Raw genomic sequence first — 20,302 nt, 5'->3', positions numbered from 1 at the left:
AGGCAAAGCAGACCACTTCCAAAAGACGTGGTCTGCATTTATGGAACTATTACAAGTATAAGGTGCAATAGTAATTTAAAATATAAATGGTACCAGGATCTGGTAACGGGGGGTATAAAATAAACTAAAAAAAAAACTAAAAAAAATACGGTTGGTATATCCTTTTTTGCGGAGTTTTGTGTTACAATAGAGCGATTGTTTTTCCTTTTTTAAAATTTTCTTTCTAGGGTCTAATTTCCTTTCTTTACTTCCTTCTCTAATTTCTTCCCCAAGGGGCTTTCTTCTCCCAACACTTTCCTGCACCTTCACGATTCTTGCTCACTTTCCTTACTTCTTTTATTTCTATCTTTTTTAAAGCTCGAAAAACGAAATGGTACAACAAATGTAATAAGATATATCTGATGTGTATTATTGTAATTTACTGTACTTCTAATAAAAAAATTATTTAAAAAAAAAAAAAAAAATTCACCGAATTTAAACAAGAATAGTATGGTGCAACACAAATTTAAATTTAAATCCGATGCCGGGTTGTGTGAGGTGGGCGGGAGGGGGGGGGGGGGGAGTGGGGGGGACGAGGGGCAAGGTATATATCCACCTCTCTTTTTCTGTTTTCTTATTTCTATATCTTTCTGCCACACTACTTTGGTAGTTTAGGGGATTCTCTTTAGTTCTTCTTCGATCGATCTTTTCACTTTATACTTTTTTTCTTTCTTGTTTTCTCTTTCTTTTCTTTTTTCATTTTCATAGTTTAGGTTATAAGGTTAAAAATGAAGCTGTACAATAATTGTATAATCACAGGTGCCAAATGTTTTATCTCTGTACAATTGCTTCTACTATAAATTAAAAAAAAATTAAAAAAAAATATAAATATCCACTGACATGGCCTCCACAGCTGTCTGTGGCAAAGAATTCCACAGATTCACCACCCTCTGACTAAAGACATTCCTCCTCATCTCCTTCCTAAAGGGACATCCTTTAATTCTGAGGCTGTGCCCTCTGGTCCTAGACTCTCACACTAGTGGGAACATCCTCTCCACATCCACTCTATCCAGGCCTTTACCTCGGCTTGCACCATCTAACACCTTCAGCCACAGACCGTGACTGAGGTTTGATTCTGTGCACCATCACACTCGCCCAGCCCAGAGTCATCAACGTCCAGGCCAAGACAGAGACCCACATCAGCAGCAGATGCCAACCACAAACCCAATCACGTAAAGCGTCACATTTCCCCACCAGAGATAATGAAAGATACATCACACCAAGTCAGCTTTTAATCAAACAGAAAACCATTTAATACAGTTTCAACAGGTACATTTTCCAACACTTTTTGAATATGTTTTAGTCCAGGCAGCAGCCTCAGGAGTACCAAGACCATGGTGGCAATTCATAAGCAAGGACAACCATCGGCTCACCTTTAGTCTTTGCCTCACGACCTCCATCCTAGTTCAACTGGCGCATTGTTGGTGAATCCTGCAAGAACAATAGGGAAGGGGTCTGTCAGTCCAGAACAGTTCAGTCTGAAGAAGGGTCTCGACCCGAAACGTCACCCATTCCTTCTCTCCAGATGCTGCCTGTCCCGCTGAGCTACTCCAGCATTTTGTTGTCTATCTATTGTTTAGTGTGCCATCTTCACAAGTTCATAAGTGATAGGAGCAGAATTAGGCCATTCAGCCCATCAAGCCACATAACCCAGAGAATGGAGCGGCTGGGCTTGTACACTCTGGAGTTTAGAAGGATGAGAGGTTATCTCATTGAAAAATATAAGATTATTAAGGGTTTGGACACACCAGAGGCAGGAAACATGTTCCCGATGTTGGGGGAGTCCAGAACCAGGGGCCACAGTTTAAAAATAAGGAGTAAGCCATTTAGAACAGAGATGAGGAAACACTTTTTCACACAGAGAGTTGTGAGTCTGTGGAATTCTCTGCCTCTGAGGGCCGGTTCTCTGGATACTTTCAAGAGAGAGCTAGATAGGGCTCTTAAAAATAGCGGAGTCAGGGGATTTGGGGAGAAGGCAGGAACGGGGTACTGATTGTGGATGATCAGCCATGATCACATTGAATGGCAGTGCTAGCTCGAAGGGCCGAATGGCCTACTCCTGCACCTATTGTCTATTGTCTATTGTCTAAGTCTACTCCACTATTCAATCATGGCTGATCTATCTCTCCCTCCTAACCCCATTCTCCTGCCTTCTCCCCATAACCCCTAACACCCGTACTAATCAAGAATCTATAAATAACCATATAACCATATAACAATTACAGCTTCTATCTATCTCTGCCTTAAAGATATCCACTGACTTGGCCTCCACAGCCTTCCGAGGCTAAGAATTCCACAGATTCACCACCCTCTGAATAAAGAAATTCCTCCTCATCTCCTTTCTAAAGGAACGTCCTTTAATTCTGAGGCTGTGCCCTCTGGTCCTAGACTCTCCCACTAGTGGGAACATCCTCTCCACATCCCCTATACCAGGCCTTTCACTATTTGCCTGGCATAGGCCAAGCCCAGACCCTTCCTCTGTCTTGACACATTTATTATCCATCCCACTTACAACAGCAGAGAAATAGACTGACGAGGCTGAGCTGAGTTGAACTTCTCGAGAGCTTTCTTTCAAAGTTCTCTTGTCAAGTTCAGCAGAGTTTATTGACAAGTTATTATTAGATATTATGATTTTTCTTACCAAGTGTCATGAATAACAGAACAGCTTTTGTGTGAAAAATGTCAATGCACTTGTAAGGCATTTCAAAGAAAAAGGTTTTACAATTTGGTGGGGGAGAGGTTTTTCACTGTACGCACAAGAATAAACAAAAGTCAAACTAAAACTAGTCACTGAAACAGGCCCTTCGGCCCACCTTGCCCATGCTTTCAAGAGAGAGCTAGATAGGGCTCTTAAAGATAGCGGAGTCAGGGGATATGGGGAGAAGGCAGGAACGGGGTACTGATTAGGGATGATCAGCCATGATGACATTGAATGGTGGTGCTGGCTCGAAGGGCCGAATGGCCTACTCCTGCACCTATTGTCTATTGACTCCAAGATTCCTCTACACATCAAAGCTATTAAGGGTCTTGCCGTTAACTGTATAGTCCCTCCTCCCATCAACCTCGTAAAGTGCAACACCCCACACTTGCACAGTTTAGTCTAGTTTATTGTCACGTGTACTGAGGTACAGTGAAAAGCTGTTGTTGCGTGCTAACCAGTCAGCGGAAAGACATTACATGATTACAATCGAGACGTCCACAGTGTACAGATACATGATAAAGGGAATAACGTTTAGTGCTGGATAAAGTCCAGTAGAGTCTGATTAAAGATTGTCCGAGTGTCTCCATAGAAGTAGATGTGAGGTCAACACCGCTCTCTAGTTGGTGATACTATGGTCCACCTACTGAATATTGCAAAAGCACCCCAAGACAAGTCCACCAGAAGAGCTGTCGCAACAGAGCTAAGGACGCTTCGACGAACACCTGGAAAGGAAAGAAACCCTGAGCCCTTCGAGGTGGCTGAACTGGAGAAGGTCCTGCAGGGCCTGAAATGTGGAAAGGCAGCAGGTTATGATAACATCTCTCCAGAGTTCATGAAACACCTGGGCCCCCGAGCTCTAACCTGGCTGACCCAACTCTACACTAGGGCCATACAGACTAACTCCATCCCAAAGATATGGCGGACAGCAAAAGTCATTGCTATACCAAAACCTGGCAAAGACGAAAAACTACCAGCAAGCTACCGCCCAATCTCTCTACTCTGCGTCCCACTCAAAATCTTAGAACGCCTTATACTACAACGTATATCTCCAGGAGTAGAAGAGATTCTCAGTGTGGATCAGGCAGGTTTCCGCAAGGACCGCAGCACAGGAGAACAAGTTCTGGCCCTAACCACCTGCATTGAAAACGGCTTTGAGAACAAACTGAAGACCGGGGCAGTGTTCCTTGATCTCACCGCAGCCTATGACACTGTGTGGCACAAAGGCCTCCACCTAAAACTCACCAAAGCACTCCCTGCCTGGGCATCAGAAACCATCAAATCTCTGCTCTCCAACCGCAGGTTCAGAGTTCACCTTGGACAGAACAAGAGTGCATGGAGAATACAGAAGAATGGGCTCCCGCAAGGGTCAGTTTTAGCCCCAACCTTGTTCAACCTTTACACAAATGACCTACCCACCACCAAATCCCGCAAATTCATCTATGCAGATGACATCTGTTTGGCCTTCCAAGCACCAGATTTTGGTACATTGGAACAGGTGCTCAATGAAGACCTTGCTAAACTGGACGAGTACTGCAAAACCTGGCGCCTAAAACCAAGCCCAGCAAAAACGGTCTCTAGTGTGTTCCACCTCCATAATGCAGAAGCCACAAGAGAACCAAACATCTATCTGAGCAGGACCAAACTGAAGTATGCCCCCACTCCAACCTACCTCGGAGTGACCCTTGACAGGACCCTATCCTTCAAGGAACATCTTAAAAGAACAGCAGCTAAGGTGAAGTCCAGAAACAATCTCCTCAGTAAGCTTGCTGGCTCAAAGTGGGGGGCAGCAGCCCCCACACTGCGCATTTCAGCACTAGCCCTTGCTTTTTCTTCAGCCGAATATTGTGCCCCTGTTTGGTCCAGGTCATCCCACACACACCATGTGGATACCCAATTGAACTCAACAATGAGGATCATCACAGGAACAATCCGCTCAACACCACTCCCCTGGCTCCCTGTCCTATCCAACATAGCCCCTCCACACATCCGGCGAGTAGTCCTCACTCAAAGGATGCTCCAAAAGACCAAAAACTCCCCTCAACTGCCAATTCACATGGACATCTTCAACCCACCCACTGCTCGACTTCCATCTAGACGACCAATTTGGAAGAACCCACCACCAGCTGATTTCACCATCCAATCAGCTTGGAAAAGGGAATGGGAGTCCAAGGACGTCCCAAATAAACATCTGGTGTCAGACCCCACCCTACCGGTCCCTGGCACCAATCTCCCAAGGAAGCAGTGGACGACGCTGAATAGATTCAGGACTGGACATGGCCCCTGCTTGGCCAGCCTTCACAAATGGGGCAGCAGTCCAACCCCATGGTGTGCTTGTGGAGAGCAGCAAACAATGCAACACATCATTGAAGCATGCCCTCAACAAAGACTCAAAGGAGGACTTGTCACCCTTCATACAGCAGATCAAGAGGCAACTGCTTGGCTAAAGGACTTTGCATTCGCTAAATAAATAAATATGGTTCAGTTGCCTGATAACAGCTGGGATGAAACTGTCCCTGAATCTGGATGTGTGCGCTTTCACACTTCTGTACCTTTTGCCTGATGGGAGTGACTGGGGTCCTTGATTGGCTGGTCCTTGATGATGCTGCTGGCCTTGCCGAGGCAGCGTGAGGTGTAGATGGAGTCAATGGAAGGGAGGTTAGTTTGTGTGATGGTCTGGGCTGCGTCCACAATTCCCTGCAATTTCTTGTGGTCTTGGATGGAGCTGTTCCTCAACACAAGCATAAATACAGTCAAGCCCAGTTCAAGTGATTGGCACGGTGGCACAGTGGTAGAGAAGTGGCAGATGGAATATAGTGGAGCACAGTGTCGAGTCATGCATTTTGGTCGCAGGGATAAAGGCGTGGACTATTTTCCAAATGGGGAGAAAATCCAGAAATCGGAGGTGCAAAGGGATTTGGTGCAGGATTCCCAAAAAGTTAATCTGCAAGTCGAATCGGTAGTAAAGAAAGCAAACTCAATGCTAGCATTTTGTTTCAAGAGGGCTTGTATACAAAAACATGGGTGTAATGCTGAGGCTCTACAAGGCGCTGGTCAGGCCGCATTTGGAATATTGTGAACAATTTTGGGCCCCGTATCTGAGGAAGGGTGTGCCGGCTCTGGAGAGGGTCCAGAGGAGGTTTGCAAGAATGATCCCAGGAATGAGTGGGTTAACGTACAATGAGCGTTTGTCGGCACTGGGCCTGTACTCGCTGGAGTTTAGAAGGTTGAGAGGGGGACCTCATTGAAACGTACAGAATAGTGAAAGGCCTGGATAGAGTGGATGTGGAGAGGATGTTTCCACTAGTGGGGGAGTCTAGGACCAGAGGTCAGAGCCACAGAATAAAAGGACGTTCCTTTGGGAAGGAGATGAGGAGGAATTTCTTTAGTCAGAGGGTGGTGAATCTGTGGAATTTTACTTCGGAGTCACGTGAGTGACTACGTGAAGAACCCCGCCAGGACGCATGCGTGTCATATCGCTACACGCATTGCAACGAGTCACAGCAGGGGGAACAACGTTCCCCTTAGCGGCAGAATTTGAAACCCGGGAACAGCAGGTAAGGAGACTCTGCGTTCCTTCCACTTACCTTACAGGTGGAGACATGGACCAGATCCACGAAGGCTGCGAAAAAGCTGGCGGGGGAGAACCGCGGAGTTGCGGGCAGCCGGCAGCAGCAGCCAACGGCACGCCAATCTCCCGAAATGGGAACAGCTGTGCCCGACTTCGCTCCCGCACCGGCCATGGCCGGGCGGTAGAGCGAAGCAAAAAACTAACAGAGTCGTTGACTCCGATGAGTCCGACTCTGAATAGCCGCGAGCGGCCAGTGCCCGTGCGCATTGGAGCCGGTTGGAGCGGCTTCAGGAGCAGCCGCGAGCGGCCAGTACCCGTGCGCATTGGAGCCGGTTGGAGCGGCTGGGAGCGGGGAACAAAAGCAGCCGCGAGCAGCCAGTGCCCGTGAGCATTAGAGCCGGTTGGAGCGGCTGCAGGAACTGGAGCAGGAGCGACTTCAGGAGCAGCCGCGATGGCCAGTGCCCGTGAGCATTAGAGCCGGTTGGAGCGGCTGCAGGAACTGGAGCAGCCGCGAGTGGCCAGTGCCCGAGAGCATTGGAGCCGGTTGGAGCGGCTGTTGGAGCAAATACTCCAAAGTGACAGGCTCCGGGAGATGGAGACTAGTCACAGTGGGCAGCTAGTAAGTCCTACAGCAGTACCTCTTGTAGGGCTGCACAGTGTTTCTCCCTCATCAGAGGGGAGTACAAGGGGTCAATTCTGGGCTGACCCTGAAGAGGGATGTGCAGAACATACTCCTAGTGCACATGGGGTGCAAGAAAACCTATTGGATATGGTGTCCCAGTTTATTCAACCCGACCAAACTGGCCAAAACCTGGAACCTAAAATAGCTGCAAGTATCGACTACTTGTCATTCACCCAGCTATAAGGACAGGCATTATTGGACACCACAGCAAGACACTTACCACCAGGGAACTGCAAAACACTGAATGTTCCCAGTGTCAACCAGTGTATTTGAAAACATGTCGGAGCCTCAATCAGAGCCAGGGACTTGAAACTACAGAAAGTTCTGAAAGTCCTAACAGCAGGAATTACGGTTTTCGCCTGCACAATAAACAAAAAAGACATGACACAAGATCACCAGGATGCACTGGCTTTATTTTGCAACTACCAATACGAGTAAACAGCATTAGGAAGAAGTGCCATCCAACCGGCTTTAGACCCTAATTTACAGGCCTATGCAAACCACCAATATTACTATTTGGAGGCAACTTATCAAAACAGGTAAAAGAACTTGACGAAGAGGGTAAAACCCTGGGGCTCATTAAAGCAACGTCTAAAAACTACTTCGGCCAGGGAAAAAGCACCCCAGTCGGCCAAGACAAACTGGTGAAAGCTCAAAGGCCAGGAACACTCAACATCGGTCTTTTTAGGCCATGGCCCAGACCGGCCTTCCTGGGGAATGCGCTAACCCTCAACACCGACCCAACTACAGATCCAGACACCAGCGCCTCAACGTCCACGGAGGATGCCGAAAAAGTAACAAACCTACCAATAGTAACCATGGAGGTAGGTGGGTCTGGTTCCTTACGAGGTTGGTGGAAGATTACAATTCTATCTGGATGCATGGAATAAATTAACTACCGACACTTATATTTTCAGAAGTATAGGGTTATATCCTGGTGGCGGCGCGACTCGTTGCAGCGGCTCCTACAGCCTGTCTATCTTTTTTTTATTTTTTGTCTAGTTAAATGTAGTGTTTGGTGTTTTTTAATACTGGTTTTTAAATGTGTATATGTGGGGGGCGGGGGGGGGGGGAAGGGGGAAACTGTTTGAAATCTCTTCCCTGTCTGGGAGACCCAACCTTTTCCCTGTCGGGTCTCCGTTGTCGTTGGGGCCTAGCACCGTGGAGCGGCCTCCAACCTGAACGACCCGGGGGCTCAGGAGACTGCGGAGGTGTGGACTACTCACCATCGTGGGGCTGGCCGGCCTCGGAACGTGGGGAGCGGTGGTGACTCGCTGCTGCGACTCGACTCCTGGGGCTCGGAGGCTCCAGCAACGCAGCCGCAGGTCCGGTGGACTGGGACATCGGGAGCTCGCGGGTCCGGGGGGAGAGAGAGACCGCTTCCCGGAGCTCCCGCAACGCGACTTCTCCAGCCCGTGTCGCGGGGTTTGGAACGACCTGGAGCGGGGAAGTACATCACCCGGCACGGCTTCGTGGCCGTGGGACATTACAGCGCCCGCTGGGGGCTCCAACTTCGAGACTTCTAGACCGGGAGCGGGGCCGTAAATCGCCCGGCACGGCCTAAAATGGCCATGGGACTTATCATCGCCCGCCTGGGGCTTGGACATCGGGAGAGACATGGAGAGCAGGGGAGAGAAAAGACTTTTGCCTTCCATCACAGTGGGTTCACTGTGATGGATGTTTGTGTGAACTTAATTGTGTGTATGTCTGTAGGACATTGTTTTTGTTTGTATGGCTGTGGAAACAAAATTTCGTTTGAGTCTCACTGGGGCTCAAATGACAATAAATTTGTATTGTATTGTACCATAGAATTTATACAAAAACATAATCCTCCAGTTCAGCATGTACCGAACCGAATGTTCGTGCTTACAGGCAAAGAAAAATCAAAAGCGCATGCTGAACTACATTGGCCATATAAAAAAGTAGCAATGGAGGAAACCCAACACGAATCACAGGAATTCGTGTCCAAAATCTTTATCATAAACAAGATGGTGGTTGCCGCATCATCATAGATTTGACTACTTTGAATACTTTCGTACTATATATTCATTACTAGATGGAAACCTTTGTTACTGCTAAGAAATTGATTTCCTAGGTTACTACATGGCAAGCATCGTTTAAAAGATGCTTACTATACAGTACCCATTAGAGGTGACCACAGATGTTATTTAACACAATGGATCATCTGGGGTTCACTCTTAACACAGTTCACATGTCAGTGACTTTGCCGAAAGAAAAGGTTACAGCCTTCATGGAGGCTTGCAGCAAAATCATTGACATCACAAAACCATCCATCAGACTGGTAGCAAGAATAATTGGCATTATAGTGGCTGCGTTTCCAGCCACACAAATCGGACCTTTACATTATCAAAAATTACAGAGGGCTAAAATACGAGCACTCAAAAATTATGGCGGTCATTTTGACAGACCAATGAAGCTACCAACAGAGGCCATAATGGAACTAAAATGGTGGAAAGATAACATTAGGCATTGTTCCAATCCAAACATTATCAGCTACCCGTCTATGGAACTACAAACTGATGCCAGTGCACTTGGATGGGGTGCTACCAATTCCATCTCCAGCTGTAGGGGAGATGGAATGCACAGGAGGCATCATTATTACAAACACTGTGCATAAACTACCTGGGAATGTTAAGTGCATTCCATAGGCTTAAGTCATATTGTTCTGGGTTATATCACCAGCATGTTAGACTACAAATTGACAACACCACCGTGGTAGCATATATCAATCATATGGGTGGAAATAAATCGACATTATGTGACAATCTGGCCAACACAATTTGGCAATGGTGTATCCAGAGAGAGATATTTGGATATCAGCTACCTACTTACCAGGTAAACTAAATTTAGTGGCAGACAACAGGTCACGCAAATTCAATTGAAACACTGAATGGATGTTGGATGAAAATGTATTTGCTGAAATTACAGCACGGTATGGAACACCAGATATCGACCTATTCGCATCCAGGCTCACACCAGCTATCGAATTATGTTCATGGGAACCAGAACCTGGGGCAGTGGCAACAGATGCATTTTCGCTGCATTGGGGGATTGTTTATTTATGCATTCCCTCCTTTCTGCCTCATCAGTCGGGTATTTAGGAATATACAGCAAGACTCTGCGTCTGGTATTTTGATAGTACCCGATTGGCCTACTCAACCATGGGCCCCGGTGATACTCGACATGGTTTTAGAACCATGCATCACCATCCATCATAGACCTAATTTACTGGTTCATCCCGCAACAAGGGGAAGTTACCCATGTCATAATTATATAAACCTATTAATTTATAGAGTTGAAAGCACCTCTACTACACCTGGGACTGACGGACCGAACAGTGGATATTATTTCAGCGGCCCACAGACAGTCCACCAAAAAACAGTACTTGGTGTCATCAAGAAATGGGAAGTACGGTCACAACAATAAACATCACCCACAGATCTATGAACATCACGCCTGTTCTGCAATTCCTGGCAAGCCTCCATTACGATGAGAGGCTCAGTCAAAGTGCCATCGACTGTGCCAGAAGTGCTCTGTCAACATACCTGTGGCAAGGAACAGAGCGGCATTCTGTTGGGACACACCCTGGTAACCAAACTCATGAGGGGCATTTTTAATGTTAATCCCCCAAGAACCAGGTACTCCCAAATATGGGATGTGAGCATTGTACTGACCATGTTAAGAAACTGGTCTCCAGCTACAGCTCAGTCCCTACAGAAACTGACTATGAAAACAGTCATGCTGATGGCCTTGGTCACGGCACATAGGGTCCAGTCACTACAGAAACAAAGGCTGGACAACATGATTATTTCATCTGGAAATTTAACTTTTCACATCAATGAATTAGTCAAACAAAACAGACAGGGGTCAGCAGGCCTAAAAACAGAATTCAGGGCCTACCCGACAGATGATCATCTCTGTATTGTAACACACTTATATGGAGTATACTAAGATCATCAGAGGGAAAGAATTGTCACTTTTAATCAGCTACAAACAGCCACTCAAAACAGTGACAGTCCAGACCATCTCTAGATGGCTAAAACAGGTCCTAATAAAGGCTGGAGTAGACACTAGCATTTTTAAATCTCACTCCACCAGGGCTGCAGCTACATCGGCAGCTATGAAGTTGGATGTTCCTATGGACCAAATCCTCAAGACAGCAGGATGGTCAACGGAGAAAACTTTCCAACGATTTTATAACAAACCAGTCATTGAACCTGGAACATTTGCAGAAACAATTTTAAGTTCTGTAATATAATTTACCCCATAAATAGGGGCTATAATTTGGTGTTAATATATTTATCGTTGGGTTTTCAATATCGTATTGATGTCTAATGATGTTAACACTATTCTCCCCATAATCAAGGCAGATGTGATGCATGGACTCGTTTCCACGGCATGAAATCACAGAGCTTTAAAATCTTCGCGTAGTCACTCGCGTGACTCCGAAGTAAAATAGTAAGATTAAACGAGAACTTACCAGTTTGAAGTTTGATCGTTATTTTATGAGGAGTACGTTGAGGGATAACGTGCCCTCCGCTCCCACCCTTGATCATATACTTAACTGGTATCGTCTTCTCTAATCTTACTATGTTTAGTCATTACAGTTATCTGTGATTTCACACCGCTGCTTTGAAGAATGACACGCATGCGTCCTGGCAGGGTTCTTCACGTAATCCCTCAACGTTACTCCTCATAAAATAACGATCAAACTTCAAACTGGTAAATTCTCGTTTAATCTTACTATTCCTTCCCACAGATGGTTTTGGAGGCCAAGTCAATGGGTATTTTTAAGGCAGAGATAGATAGATTCTTGTCAGGGGTTATGGGGAGAAGACAGGAGAATGAGGTTAGGAGGGAGAGATAGATCAGCCATGATTGAATGGTGGAGTAGATTTGATGGGCCGAATGTCCTAATGTTACTCCTATCACTTATGACCATATGACTTTTTGCCATACAGTGTCAGAGACCTGGGTTCGATGCTGACTACGGGTGCTGTCTGTACGGAGTTTGTACGTTCTCCCCGTGACTGGACTTGATGGGCCGAAGGGCCTGCTTGCACATTATATCTCTAAAGTCCAAAGTAAAATGCAATGATCCAGTACAAGTTGTCTATTGTGCCCGTGCATCATTATTCTGTGTTGTTTAGTTTAGTTTAGAGATACAGCGCAGAAACAGGCCATTCGGCCCATCGACTCTGTGCCAACCAGCGATCCCTGCACACTAACACTATCCTACACACACCAGGGACATTTACCGAAGCCAATTAACCTGCAAACCTGCACGTCTTTGGAGTGTGGGAGGAAACTGGAGCACCCGGAGAAAACCCACGCGGTCACAGGGAGAAGGTACAAACTCCGTACAGACAGCACCCGCAGTCGGGATGGAACCCGGGTCTCTGCTGTGAGGCAGCAGCTCTACCCGCTGCACCACCGCGCCACCCCGATGTAAACCTTTTTTTGATGTAATTTAAGCTTCTAAATCTATTGGAAATATTTAGGAAGGAACTGTAGATGCTGGTTTACACCGAAGACAGACACAAAATGCTGGAGTAACTCAACGGGACGGGCAGCATCTCTGGAGAGAAGGAATGGGTGACGTTTCAGGTCGAGACCCTTCTTCCGACAGGGAGTCAGGGGAGAGGGAATCTGGAGATATGGAAGGGTAAAGTGTGAAAATGAGAGATCAAAGCAAACAATGATAAGCAAACGTAGAATGGTTCAATGTTGGCCGCGGAGAAGATGACAATGAGGCCCTCAAAACAAAGCTCCCTGACTCAGTCTGAAGAAGTCTTTTTGGAAATGGTTGTTTGATTGTATAATCTTGCACTGAAAACTTAGCTCAAAGTAAATCATAAAGTAGCCTGCGAGCTGTAAGCAGTTTGATTCAGTGTTTCCAATGCAGACGAGTTCTGTTTGATTCAGCTGCAACTCACTACAAATCCTGTTGTTACTGGACAACCTCATTTTATCTCATTCATGCTCTAGAACCCATTGGAAGCATTCACTTAGAGTCATAGAGTGATACAGTGTGGAAACAGGCCCTTCAGCCCAACTTGCCCACACCGGCCAACATGTCCCAGCTACACTAGTCATAGAGTGATACAGTGTGGAAACAGGCCCTTCAGCCCAACTTGCCCATACTGGCCAACCCGTCCCATCTACACTAGTCATAGAGTGATACAGTGTGGAAACAGGCCCTTCAGCCCAACTTGCCCACACCGCCCAACATGTCCCAGCTACACTAGTCCCACCTGCCTGCGCCTGGTCCATATCCCTCCAAACCTGTCTTATCCATGTACCTATCTAACTGTTTCTTAAACGTTGGGATAGTCCCAGCCTCAACTACCTCCTCTGGCAGCTCGTTCCATACACCCACCATCCTTTGTGTGAAAAAGTTACCCCTCGGATTCCTATTTAATCTTTTCCCTTCACCTTAAACCTATGTCCTCTGGTCCTCGATTCCCCTACTCTGGGCAAGAGACTCTGTGCATCTACCCGATCTATTCCTCTCATGATTTTGTACACCTCTATAAGATCACCCCTCATCCTCCTGTGCTCCAAGGAATAGAGACCCAGCCTACTCAACCTCTCCCTATAGCTCACACCCTCTAGTCGTTGGCAACATCCTGGTAAATCTTTTCTGAACCCTTTCAAGCATCGAGCCGATGTATTCCTCTCATGATTTTATATTTGATTGTGACACCTCATGACCATTTTGTCTGTGAAGTAAAATTGTATTCATATGAAGAGTTAACAAAATATTATTTGAGTGTTATGCTTGTGTATTGCTGTGAGGTAGAGTGAAAGACGAGAAGGTGGTTGCGAAGTGGCGACTGTGACAAAAAGAGACTGCAGATCAAAGGGGGAGACATGTCAGAGAGTACAGAAAGTGCCAGTGCTGAAGCAGCCCAACTCCAGGTGCCTTGATGTGGTGGCTCGACGGCCTTGATGTTTGTTTCAGTACATCAGCTGTCAGCCCGACAAATGTCACAACAAACAGAAGCAGTGTATGACAGCTCTGGCAGCAGGGCGAACATCTTAATATCGTGCCGAGGCTGCACGCCACGGCACAGTGTCATTTGCCTATCCGTCTAGGTAGACTGGAGAAACTCAGCAGGCGAGGCAGCATCTATGCAGCGATGGAATAGGTGATGTTTCGGGTCGAGACCCTTCTTCAGACTGATCCTTTCAGTTTACTTTAGAGATACAGCGCGGAAACAGGCCCTTCGGCCCACCGAGTCCGTGCCGACCAGCGATCCCTGCACACTAACACTCTCCTACACCCACTAGGGACAATTTACAGGTTGCCACCTTTACTGAGCTACGAACTTGGAGCAAAGAGGTCCTTCTGCAGTTGTACAGAGCCCTAGTGAGTATTGTGTGCAGTTTTGGTCTCCAAATTTGAGGAAAGACATCATTGCTAATGAGGGGTAAGCCATTTAGAACAGAGACGAGGAAACACATTTTCTCACAGAGAATTGTGAGGTTCTCTGGATGCTTTCAAGAGAGAGCTAGATAGGGCTCTTAAAGATAGCGGAGTCGGGTGATATGGGGAGAAGGCAGGAACTGGGTACTGATTGGGGATGATCAGCCATGATCAACCTTGAATTGCGGTGCAGGCTCGAAGGGCCGAGTGGCCTCCTCCTGCACCTATTGTCTATTGACTCTCTGCAGTCTCTGTCCGTCAGAGAGGCGGCCCCACTCGCACGAGGATGTCCACACAGAACCATGTCCCCGCAAACACCGCACTCACGGCTCTCCCACCGAGTCCCCACCCAGTGCAGCCAGCACCCACATCTTGTGTAAGGTGAGAGGGGAAAGTCTAATGGAGATGTGCGGGACATTGTATTCACACAGAGGGTGGTGGGTGCGTGGAACGCGCTGCCAGGGGTGGGGGTGGAGGCAGATACGATAGTGGTGTTGAAGAGGCTTTTGGATCGGCACGTGGATATGCAGGCAATGACAATAGACAATAGGTGCAGGAGTTGGCTACGAGGGACGCGATATGGAAAAACATTGCCTCTCCGTGGAGGAGGCGACCAAAAGTGGTTCCCCCCCCCCCCCCCCCCCCCACACAGGATACACTGAGAGACACGTAAACAAACATTTAGACACATCAAAAAAACATTAAGTAAAAATAACGAACAATCTGCTGGCGGGGCAGGCGACTTGCAGCGCAGCGCCCCCCACCGACCCCCCAGCGCCCCCCCACCGACCCCCCAGCGCCCCCCACCGACCCCCCAGCGCCCCCCACCGACCAGGGTGAGAGGGGAACGGAGCTGAGAGCTACTGTTGTCACTCACAGGGTGGTGGGTGTATGGAACAAGCTGCCAGAGGAGGTAGTTGAGGCAGGGACAGTAACGACACTTAGATAGGTGCGTTGAGAGGAAGTGTACAGCAGGATGTGGGCCGAACCCCGGCGAATGGTCGGCACGGACGAGTCGGGCCGAAGGGCCTGTTGCCGTGCCGTGTGTGATTATGATAACTCACCGAAACTTGGTGAGGTCACTTGGAAACAAGAACATTTTGTTTTCCCCACCTGCCCGCTTGTGGTTTGCAAAAACACTCACACAAAGGAAATATTCAAAGCAGGACAATCATGGAAAACGATAGACTGGGCTAACGTCACCCAGTGGGGAACACCGACACATTAGTATGGAATGGAATGGTATGTTGTCCTTCATAGCAAAAGGATTTGAGTATAGGAGCAGGGTGGTTCTACTGCAGTTGTACAGGGTCTTGGTGAGACCACACCTGGAGTATTGCGTACAGTTTTGGTCTCCTAATCTGAGGAAAGACATTCTTGCCATAGAGGGAGTACAGAGAAGGTTCACCAGACTGATTCCTTGGATGTCAGGACTTTCATATGAAGAAAGTCTGGATAGACTCGGCTTGTACTCGCTAGAATTTAGAAGATTGAGGGGGGATCTTATAGAAACTTACAAAATTCTTAAGGGGTTGGACAGGCTAGATGCAGGAAGATTGTTCCTGATGTTGGGGAAGTCCAGAACTAGGGGTCACAGTTTAAGGATAAGGGGGAAGTCTTTTAGGACCGAGATGAGAATTTTGTTTTCACACAGAGAGTGGTGAATCTGTGGAATTCTCTGCCACAGAAGGTAGTTGAGGCCACAGTTAATTGGCTATATTTAAGAGGGAGTTAGATGTGGCCCTTGTGGCTAAAGGGATCAGGGGGTATGGAGAGAAGGCAGGTACAGGATACTGAGTTGGATGATCAGCCATGATCATATTGAATGGCGGTGCAGGCTCGAAGGGCCGAATGGCCTAATCCTGCACCTATTTTCTATGTTTCTATTAGAGCTGCAATTAGTCAAATGTACAGGTTTGATTCCAACACCCGGCAGCTGAGAAAATGCCCATTCCATCACAGGTACTGTCCTCCCCAACATCGAAGGTCCATCACAGGAACTGACCTCCCCACCATCGAAGGCATCTACAGGAGGCGCTACCTCAAAAAAGCAGCCAGCATCATCAGAGACCCACACCACCCTGGCCACGCTCTCATCTCGCTGCTACCATCGGGAAGAAGGTACAGGAGCCTGAAAACCGGGACCTCCAGGTTCAAGAACAGCTTCTTCCCAGCAACCATCAGGCTCTTGAGCACCGCAAACTCCAAACACGCTCTGAACTGCATGGACCTGGGAGCATTGGTTTTGTCTTTTTGTGCTATTATTGTTTGATTTTTCTGTGTACGTGCGTGCGTATATACATGTGCAGGAAAGAACTGCAGATGCTGCTTTAAACCGAAGGTAGACACAAAATGCTCAGCGGGTCAAGCAGCATCTCTGGAGAGAAGGAATGGAAAACGTTTCAGGTCAAGACCCTTCTTCACACTCATCTCAGGGGAGAAGAAGATATATAGATAAAGAAGTGTGTATATGTAAATATGTGTGTGAGTGTGTGTGTGTGTGTGTGTGTGTGTGTGTGTGTGTGAGTGTGTGTGTGTTTTTGTGTGTGTGTGTGTGTGTGTGTGTGAGTGTGTGAGTGTGTGTGGGGTGTGTGCGTGGGTTTGTGTGTTGTGGTTGTGTGTGTGTTTTGTGTGTTGGTGTGAGTGTGTGGTGTTGTGAGTGTGTGTGTGTGAGTGTTGAGTGTGTGGTGTGAGTGTGTTTGAGTGTGTGAGTGAGTTTGTGTGTGAGTGCGTGTGTGAGTGTGTATGAGTGTGTGGTGTGTTGTGTGTGTGTGAGTGTGTGGTGAGTGTGTGTGTGAGTTGTGATGTGTTTGTGTAGTGTGAGTGTTGTGTGTTGTGTGTGTGAGTGTTTGTGATAGTGTGAGTGAGTGTGTGTGTTAGTGTGTGTGTGGTGTGTGTTTGGGTGTTATTGTGTGTTTGTTTGTTGTTTGTTTGTGTGTGTGGTTGTTTGTTTGTTTGTGTGTGTGTGTTTGTGTTGTGTGGTGTGTGTGTGTGTGTGTGTGTGTGTGTGTGTGTGTGTGTGTGTGTGTGTGTGTGTGTGTGTGTATATGTGAGTATGTGAGTATATACGTATTCTATTTGGAAGGTACACAAAATTGCTGGAGGAACTCAGCGGGTGCAGCAGCATCTATGGAGCGAAGGAAATAGGCGACGTTTCGGGCCGAAACCCTTCTTCAGACTGGGGGGGAGAAGGAAGGAAAAAGGGAGGAGGAGGAGCCCGAGGGCGGGGGGATGGGAGGAGACAGCTCGAGGGTTAAGGAAGGGGAGGAGACAGCAAGGGCTAGCAAAACTGGGAGAATTCAACGTTCTCTGCTTGTTCGTGCCCCACCGAACTCATCTCCACATACCTTGACTCCATCCTATCCCCCTTGGTCAAATCCCTCCCCACCTATGTTCTAGACACCTCAGACACTCTCCGCCGCCTCCACGCATTCCACTCTCTGGGCCCTCACCCCCTCATCTTCACCATGGATGTCCGGTCACTCTACACCTCCATCCCCCACCAGGATGGCCTCGGAGCCCTCCGGTTCTTCCTCGACCAGAGGAGCAACCTATACCCAGCCACTGACACCCTCCTCCGCCTAGCGGAGTTGGTCCTCACCCTCAACAACTTTACATTTGACTCCTCCCATTTCCTCCAATACAAGGTGTAGCTATGGGCACACGCATGGGCCCCAGCTACGCCTGCCTCTTTGTCGGGTACGTTGAACAATCCTTGTTCAATACGTACCAGGGCCCCATCCCCGACCTCTACCTCCGTTACATTGACGACTGCTTTGGTGCCACCTCCTGCACCCACACACAACTGAATGACTTCATCCACTTCACCACCAACTTCCATCCGGCACTCCAATACACCTGGACGATTTCCGACACTTCCCTACCATTCCTTGACCTCACCACCTCCATCGCAGGGGACAGACTTCTGACCGACATACACTACAAACCAACTGACTCACATGGCTATCTGGACTACACGTCTTCCCACCCTGCCCCCTGTAAAGACTCCATCCCCTACTCCCAATTCCTCCGCCTACGCCGCATCTGTTCCCAGGATGAGACGTTCCACACCAGGGCATCGGAAATGTCCTCGCTCTTCAGGGAACGGGGATTCCCCTCCACCACCATAGATGAGGCTCGCACTAGGGTCTCATCCATACCCCGCAACACTGCTCTCTCTCCCCATCCCTGCACTCGCAACAAGGGCAGAGTCCCTCTGGTCCTCACCTTTCACCCCACCAGCCGGCAAATACAACACATAATCCTTCGCCATTTCCACCACCTCCAACGTGACCCCACCACTCGCCACATCTTCCCATCTCCCCCCATGTCTGCCTTCCGCAAAGACCGCTCCCTCCGCAACTCCCTCGTCAATTCTTCCCTTCCCTCCCGCACCACCCCCTCCCCGGGCACTTTCCGTTGCAACCGCAAGAAATGCAACACCTGTCCCTTCACCTCCCCCCTCGACTCCATTCAAGGACCCAAGCAGTCGTTCCAGGTGCGACAAAGGTTCACCTGTATCTCCTCCAACCTCATCTACTGCATCCGCTGCTCTAGATGTCAGCTGATTTACATCGGGGAGACTAAGCGGAGGTTGGGCGATCGTTTCGCCGAACACCTCCGCTCAGTCCGCAATAACCTACCTGAACTCCCGGTGGCTCAGCACTTCAACTCCCCCTCCCATTCCCATTCCGACCTCTCTGTCCTGGGTCTCCTCCATTGCCAGAGTGAGCAACACCGGAAATTGGAGGAACAGCACCTCATATTCCGCCTGGGTTGCTTGCATCCGGATGGCATGAACGTTGAATTCTCCCAGTTTTGCTAGCCCTTGCTGTCTCCTCCCCTTCCTTAATCCTCGAGCTGTCTCCTCCCATCCCCCCGCCCTCGGGCTCCTCCTCCTCCCTTTTTCCTTCCTTCTCCCCCCCACCCCCCATCAGTCTGAAGAAGGGTTTCGGCCCGAAACGTCGCCTATTTCCTTCGCTCCATAGATGCTGCTGCACCCGCTGAGTTTCTCCAGCATTTTTGTGTGCCTTCGATCTTCCAGCATCTGCAGTTCCTTCTTGAACACTATGTTCACATATTGTGTTGTGCTGCAGCAAGTGAGAATTTCATTGTTCTATCTGGGACACATGACAATAAAACACTCTTGAATCTTGAAAACCAACTATGACTCATTCACTTCCCTGGTTCCAAAACAACTGATGGTGGACAAGGAGAGACAGCCTTGTACAAATGCAGACGGAGCCACACTCAGTGTCGGGTGATCTTCAGGCTGTGGCACTCTTGGTCTCTTCATTTCTGTCAAAGGAACGTGTCATAGAGTCGTACAGCATGGAAACAGGCCGCTCGGCCCAACTTGCCCACGCGGACCAACATGCCCCGTCTACACTGCCTGTGTTTGGCCCACAACCGTCTCAACCTGTAATATTCATCAACCTGTCCAAAGGTTTTTTGAATGTTGACATATTGTTTTTCTCACAGAGTGGCGAGCTTGTGGAATTCTCTGCCTCAGAGGGCAGTGGAGGCAGGTTCTCTGGATACTTTCAAGAGAGAGCTAGATAGGGCTCTTAAAAATAGCGGAGTCAATGGATATGGGGAGAAGGCAGGAACGGTGTACTGATTGGGGATGATCAGCCATGATCACATTGAATGGTGGTGCTGGCTCGAAGGGCCGAATGGCCTACTCCTGCACCTATTGTCTATTGTCTATTGAGACCATTCAGTTTCCATCAGTCTGGAGAAGGGTCTGACCCAAATCGTGTCTGTCCATTCCCTCCACAGATGCTACCTGGCCCGCTGAGTTCCTCCAGCACTTTGTGTTTTGCTCAAGGTACCAGCACCTGCAGTTCCTTGCGTGTCTCT

Source organism: Amblyraja radiata, chromosome 5 (assembly GCF_010909765.2).
Source record: "Amblyraja radiata isolate CabotCenter1 chromosome 5, sAmbRad1.1.pri, whole genome shotgun sequence".
NCBI lineage: Eukaryota > Metazoa > Chordata > Chondrichthyes > Rajiformes > Rajidae > Amblyraja > Amblyraja radiata.
Note: the sequence above shows the minus strand (reverse complement) of the source record.